The sequence below is a fragment of the Eleginops maclovinus genome, chromosome 22, assembly GCF_036324505.1.
Source record: "Eleginops maclovinus isolate JMC-PN-2008 ecotype Puerto Natales chromosome 22, JC_Emac_rtc_rv5, whole genome shotgun sequence".
In the NCBI taxonomy this organism is placed as follows: Eukaryota; Metazoa; Chordata; class Actinopteri; order Perciformes; family Eleginopidae; genus Eleginops; species Eleginops maclovinus.
In genome coordinates this window covers 10460486-10468217 of record NC_086370.1, presented here as the reverse complement: position 1 = coordinate 10468217, position 7732 = coordinate 10460486, and positions in this window count along the sequence as shown.

The window sequence follows — 7732 nt, the reverse complement described above, 5'->3', positions numbered from 1 at the left end:
TATCAACCTCCACACTCTTAGTCAAAATTAGGTCAAGGTAAGCCCCCTGACACAGGTACTACCTGCACAATTTCTCAATGGATTCATCCCTGCCAGTCAACATTGTCTCATTCCAGGACTGAGCTTGTTCATTGCATGAGAGATGTTTTAAATGTTAAATAGCTGATGAGCTTGGTGCATCTGAGAAAGTACCCAAGTCTGATTCACATCGGGAGAATTGGAACCAAAGACTGTTTGTTCCACGTCTTGACTGAGACCCCATCCAGTTTGACTTGGACAATAAAGTGCAATCAGTCTGCTTGTCTGCTCCAGCATGAGAAATGGAGAATTGGTGTTGAATGAAACGCGTCGCATACGTAGCATGGAGATTTGAGCTAGGATGACTAGTGTGGTGCTAGTTTTTATATACAGGTGCATCTCAAGAAAAGTTAATTTAAGTCAATTAAAAAAATGAAACTTGTATATTATATGGATTAATTACACACAAAGTGAAATATTTCTAGCCTTTATTAGTCTTAATCTTGATGACAGCTTACAGCTAATGAAAACCCAAAAATCAGTATCTCAGGAAATTTGAATATTACATAAGACCAATAAAAAACCGACTTTTAATACAAAAATGTCAGCCTTCTGAAAGAAATGTTCTCAGTACTTGGTTGGGCCTCCTTTTGCATGAATTACTGCATCAATGCCACGTGGCATGGAGGCGATCAGCCTGTGGCACTGCTGAGGTGTTATGGAAGCCCAGGTTGCTTTGATAGCGGCCTTCAGCTTGTCTGCATTTTTGGGTCTCGTGTCTCTCATCTTCCTCTAGGCAATACCCCATAGATTCTCTACAGGGTTCTTTGGACCACTGAGCAATAGACCTGTTCTTTTTCTCCTTAGACCAGGTAAGACGCTTCTGACATTGTCTCTGGTTCAGGAGTGGCTTGACACGAGGAATGCGACAGTTGTAGCCCATGTCCTGGATACGTCTGTGCGTAGTGGCTCTTGATGCACTGACTCCAGCCTGAGTCCATTCCTTGTGAAGCTCCCCAAAATTGTTGAATGGCCTTTTCTTGACAATCAGGCTCAGGACACCTTTGCAGGTGTTTTGAGTTAATTAGCTGAGTGACACCGTGAGTCTACCATATTGAACTTTTTCACAATATTCTAATTTCCTGAGATACAGATTTTTGGGTTTTCATTAGCTGTAAGCCGTAGTCATCAAGATTAAGACAAATAAAGGCTTGACAGATTTCACTTTGTGTAATGAATCCATAGAATATGAATTAATTTTTTTTAAATTGACAATGAAATAAATGAACTTTTCCACGGTATTCTAATTTATGGAGATGCACCTGTAATCTGCATCTTGTCTTTCAGCAAATGAGGCCATGTGTTGATTCAGTATTAGGTGTTCAGCAGCACAACATGTGTCATAAAACACTATTATTAGTCATTAAAAATGTATTGGTGCTTGCTCTTACCATGCCATATTGAATGTAGGCTGGTGACTTTGTTAACTCTCAAGGCAGCTGGTTTTATATCTCAGAAAACTTTCCAACTCCCCTGTATCACGTGGTGCTTTCGGTGTGCTATTTGTGAGACAATTATTCTGGAATGTAAATCGAGGGGTTTTGAATAATCTCTAATACTACCAGGGAATTATTTCTCAACAACTGTCACAGTTCAATGTTTAGGAATTTATTTTTCTGTCCGAATGAAAAACCCACTGCAAATCGGCTATCCCATTAGTTCAGTGACTGCTCTGCATCTGAAATAGACAGGAGCTCGGGTTGAGCACAGCCCGGTTAAGGGGAACTGCTCACTCTCCGACAGCAGATACACAGACCCACTGGCAGGCTCTGAATCTCTAATCATTACTCTGTGTGATTTCCCACTGGGTTCTCTGGCCTTAATATGCACCGTCGTTGACAGCACATAACAAGATAATTTGTTTACCTTCTCCTTTGGAGGCATATGAACGTGACCTAGTCAGTTCTCTTATTGCTTAGCTGTTGATGGGCTAAATCTTTTTTGAGTCAATCCTTATTATTCTGACTGCATATAGCTACCACATAAATTCAATGATTCACTAATGTTCTTTTTAAGGAAAACTCACAACCCCTGCTGCACAAGTGTAAATTGCTCGTCATGATGTTTATATCAAATCAGATTTGCATTGGCAAACTTAAATCCACCTCTCTTCTTTACTTCTTCTGCTTAGAGATTCTATTCACTGGTTACAAATTCAGCTTTCTTCTAGAATAAGAAACATCTTGTTATTCCAAGAACTAATCTTCAAAGGAGCTCGCTATTCAATTTAACCTGGTAGTGGCCTTTGGAAAAGAGGCCGGCAGATCAGCAAAGAACATTTATAATGCTGGTGGTGAGTTTGCCCTATTTTGCGTAGACAAACTGCCATGTAAATAAAGGCAATTTGTATATCGGAACAAATACTGAAGTGCTATAGCTGTTTAAAAAAAAAGAAGAAAGTAATGCAATTAACTAGGATAACTTGAATATCTTAATTGGAATTAAACTAACAGCTTCTCTCAACTGATACAGGACAATTTGTATTACACATCTTGTGGCACAATTTTGTTTTTAAAATACACCTCATTGCTACACTCTCCATAATTATGCAAAAATAAGATGCAAGATTAAATGTGTATTCTCTTGAACAATAAAAGGTGCTACAACATGGAGAGTAGGCCTCTATTTGCTACATTTATGAATGGTGTGTAGCCTGTTTGCTAGTTCAGTTAATTCCTCTGCACTGCTACACTCGTGACAAATTCTACAAGCTGCAATTTATATTTTACGCACTCTTTTTAATCGGGGTGTATTTGAGCTCTTCTCACGTGGACAAGCAGGCTGCAAACTCTGCAGCAATACTTAAACCTGCTGCTTCTATTTGCATGCTTGACTGCCAACAGTCCAGCCATATTGGACAGCGTTGTGGGAAGATTTGTTTTTGCCACCCGCTCAGCAGCTGCTAAAGGTGTTGAATCACCTGTAATGTTAGGCCACAAATGCACATAGGAAGCGAACATTTTTGGATGAGTGACCACAGCTGTCACACCTTTTTTTTCTCCAGGGGAGCACTGGCTCACTTCTACAAGCTAAGTACTTGCTGCTTTTGCTAATGTATTTTAGTGGCTCTGTGGTGCTGGTGTGCTAAAGCAATGACTGTCATCAACTAGCTTGATGTTCTTGTAGCCCGATATTATAAGGTGTGTTCAGGCCCGGCCCAGACCAATGTGCCGCCCTAGGCAAGATTTTAGCTTGCGCCCCAATCATGGCAAGCGCTCCACCTTACGGTGGGGGGAGGGGGGGGAGTGGACAGTGACGGGCCATGATTGGCTCTGTATGCAATGTTAGCGTAGTTTCCTTAGCATTCGCCTATACTACCTATGCCCAGGGCCGGCCAGAAAGATATATGCTTAAGGGTGCCACTAGAGCACTAGGAGCACTCAGTTCAGTAAAAGGTTCATTCCCCCCACAAAGGAATGGCCACTCCTAAACATGGTAGAAGATAACACTGTTATGGGCTTTGCATCTCATTTGGTTTTGGGTTGGAGTTATTTGAGCTGTCAAGTATTAGCTATTCATAATCGTTTTGGTATTCATTGTTTTCTCAGAACTTAACCAACTTTTCTGCATATGAAGATGGAATCAGTGACTGAAACATTGCTAATAATTAAAAAGGGCAATGTATATGTGTGACGTGGAGCAAAATGGATTCTGAGTGTTCAATTGTAGATAAAAACCAACGTTTCACCAGTACCCTCTTTTTGAAGGCTTTATGTCAAGGACACTTTTTGAAGTTAAATTCCAGCTGAGGGGAGGTCTTTTAAATGTCCGATTTCGGCATCCCCACTGTTTTAAAATAAATTTCACTCAAACTGTAATTAACTTCATGGCTATAGTCCCATCTAATGAAGGCGAGTGTTTGCCATCCTTGGCAGGTTTTATCCAGGCCTCTGATGGAACGTGTTGGAGTCTCAAAGGATGCAGACACAATGGCAACCTTAATGTCACTGGCATCTTTGAGCAGCACTCATTTGTGAATGTCTGTCCACCGGCAGAGAAAACTCTCTGGCCTCTCGAAGGAAGAGTTTGTTACACGGTGTCATTTTTAAATTGGACTCCATCCCTCCCCGCCCACCCCTGCGCAGTTTTGGACCTCACATGAGCTTCATTAGCATTTGCAGGAACTGTGAGACATTTACCACCATGGATTGTGACAGATTTCACAAGCTCAATTTTACTGTTGCCCTAGGGGGGGAAGAGGCAGTGCTCACCATCTGTTGATTGTGACTGTACTCGGCACTTCCATAAGAGACGGCCTTTCCTCCATTGCTTACAGTTTTACAATAAATATGGTATCTACATAAGAAACTAAAAATGTCATTGTCCTAGAAGTTGAGATAAATAAATGACTAATGTTTTCTAAAGCTTTCCTTGAAAGATTGGCTGGCATGGGAAGAAATTTGCCTTCCTTTTGATATTCGTTGTTTTTTTTTCTTGGGCAATGTTGTTGGATCACATAAATGGCCTGCCCTCACTGCACTGATTGTAGATAGGGTCTTGATTGTGCTTGGCCTTTTGCCTGCAGTGGGGGTTACCTTGAGATATTATTGCACTGGAACTGCTGATTAGTTTACAAAAAACTAATAAATGATATTCTTCTGTGTGTAAATGTAGAGAGTTTGTATCATTTGATTTGAAGATGTCTTGAATTCTGATCATAATGTTAGATAGAACATGATGTCAATTAGGAGTTTAAGAGGGAAGTTATGAGGCTCATGCGTGAGTAAAAAGAAAGATTTACGTTTGTTTTATAACAGAATTTTGAGTACGTTCAGAAAACATATTGAACAATATCACTGTTTTACATTGCTCGTGGGTACAGGTCCCTTAATTGCCTCTTTTTGTTTGTGAAAACGACATTAAAAGTTTTCAATGACACTCACTGTTAATTAGCTTTTAACTTGCCTCTGAGGCGGCTCTCGTGTTTTTCTTTTATTCATAAATTGAATGTGCAGCTTACAAGCTTAACACCTTGAAAGGCAGCAAAGTTCATATTTGTGCTGCTGGCAGGGCACTGCAGTCCTTTGAGACCTGAAATGTATTTGTGATTATGTTTTAATAAAAGGAGATGGAGGGGCTGTGCAGCACGTTGCAGAGTAGCTCCTCTGAGTGGATGTGATTTTACATGATTTTCTTAAGACTCCCAATAAAGTTGGAGAAAGAGATGAAACTTCAAATATTCATGAGTAGTGCTTAGCTGAACAAGCTTTGCACATATTCCACAAAATAAACTTGTAAAGGCGCTAAAAGACGAAATGTTCTAGAAAGAAGAACCGTACAAATGCTTTGGTTCATTGAAGTACAAAGGTTTACAACGATTAGAAAAGTCTTTACTTTTGAAGTGTTAACATATTCAACTTCTTTTTGTATGATGTACCTTTTTTGTTAGTCTCAGCTGAAATGTTTTTAGTCAGTAGTTGTTTGTTGTTTTGTTGTTGCCCTTCAGGAATCCTTGGTCCCCTGACTGTTATTTATGAGGTTCCAGTCAAAAGTCAGCTCATTGTAAAAAGGCTGAGGGACAGGTGGAGGATAAGTGTGGCTGATAGTCAGATGGAGTAGCTACTTGTATATGCACCTCATGTCAGCATGGTTCATTTAGAAAGACTCTGGCACACTCCTATTTTAGTGGCAGCTGGGCTTTAACTTCTCACTCCATTATGAAGCAAATGATTGTGCCAACGCTATGCTAATGCTGATTCAATCGGGGCTAAAGTCAGTGGAGCACTGTTAGATTGGTAAATTGTCCATAAGTATAGTCTTCAACGTATTTTTTTCCCCTTGCTTCTTCAATTTTCTTAGCTCCCCCAGTTACACCTTTGAATGAAAAACGAAGATTACAGAGGACCGTTTGTATGACCAGGTGAATCAAATCAAAAAGAGCTTTATTATTATTGTTTGTGTCTCACTCTCAGATGGTCCAATTCAAAATTAACACTGATGGTGCTTTCACCCCTAACCTGTTTGGTTTTGTTATATTGTTTTATACAGTTAATTTAGCCTGGTTTGGAGACTATTGTTCAAAACCAAGTGTGGACCAAACAACCGAACAAAGTCTTCTTGTTCTCGGTCCGCCTCCAAGATAACTCTGGAGAGGTTGGTTTGTGTGAAAGCAAACTAACCAACCAGAGGATTACATGATATATAGCTCATCAGCGCAGGAATTTTCCTCAATTAATAGGTCAAAAGCTGTAAAAACTGTGCTTGACTCAGTACTTTGTCAGTTCATTAATTCCATTTAAAACTGTGTGACAGCAGTCCCACAGTAAGAATCATTACGGCCTCCAGCAGTCATTATTCATAGCCAACAGTCAATTTTAAGTCCTAAAATAATCCTTATAATCAGTTAAAACTTTGTGAAACCTAAAGATTATTAATACAAACATCAGAAGCATTAATGTGCTGCAATCAGATTTTCTCTCATCATTTTAATGCAGGATGAAAATAGCCAAAACAGTCCATTCGAAGTTACCTGTCAGTATTACTTCCTGTTTGCTACTCTTGGTTTGTTTGTACGAAGTCAGTGTGAACAAGAAGCAGACCGTATTGTAACAAGTTATTTCACAATAAAGTGATTTAAATTGTTGTTAAAAAGATGTTGTCTGCTGAGCTATGCACCTGAGCTGCATATCCCAACCGTATACAAGAAAACAACATTATATATCATCAAGTGTAATCAACATCCAACCTACAAATTGCAACCCCACTGATACAGCTGTGCTTTGGCTTATAGAGGCTAATAATTGAAACAAATAATAAAGCCATGTATTCACAATATAGATGAGTAAACAGCTTTATTAGTGATGCTAAAGAAATAGATGTTATATATCACAAGTGCAATTTGCTGTAATAATGGTAGATGTTTGTCATTTAACCTGACAAAATGTCTTCACTGCCATGGCTGAGCAGGCAAATTAGTTGGACATTTAGTTCCAAAGCAGAAAGCAAAACAGAAACACTCAGTGATTTATAAAAGCCTGAAATTCTCAAACATCATTCATAATTGCTATTGATCAACATCCTTTATCAAAGGCTTGCTGATATAGCACAATCATTTGTTCAGCATGACCGAAACAAATCGTTAAAGCTGATCACCTTGCGGTGCGGCATATTAGCGCTCTCTGAAACAATCCTTTGTACTACATTTTACTGGCACCTGGAGATGAAGTGCAGTGGTGTTGATGAGTGCAGTCGCCAAAGCTTTCTCCTCTGGGGCTTGACAAACACAACATTTACGACGAGCACTCTGACAAACAGGACAAGGCTGTTTTCCAATCCAGCTGCATTTTACTTTTATGGGAAGCGGGCGAGAGCTGTGACAGAAGGAGCGAGTCCAGACTGCTGATGCTGGCGATGTGGAGCTCCTACTCCACACCTCCTATTTCTAGGCTTCCAGCATGGTGCCATTAATCAAGCTCCAGAAGTTAAGTGTTACTGGAGGCATAGCTGTGTTATAAATTGCATGGGAAATGCATAATTAGTTAGAAACAAATCTATTTTACAGTCATACTCTATTCAGTTGGGGATGCATTTTGTTCCAATTGCCTTTCTGCTGGGATAATAATCACTGCTTTGGACCAGAAGAGGTGCTGGCTATCCTGATGCAACCGAGTGTAAAAAAATACCTAGAAACCATATGGGAGTCATTGAAAAGCAG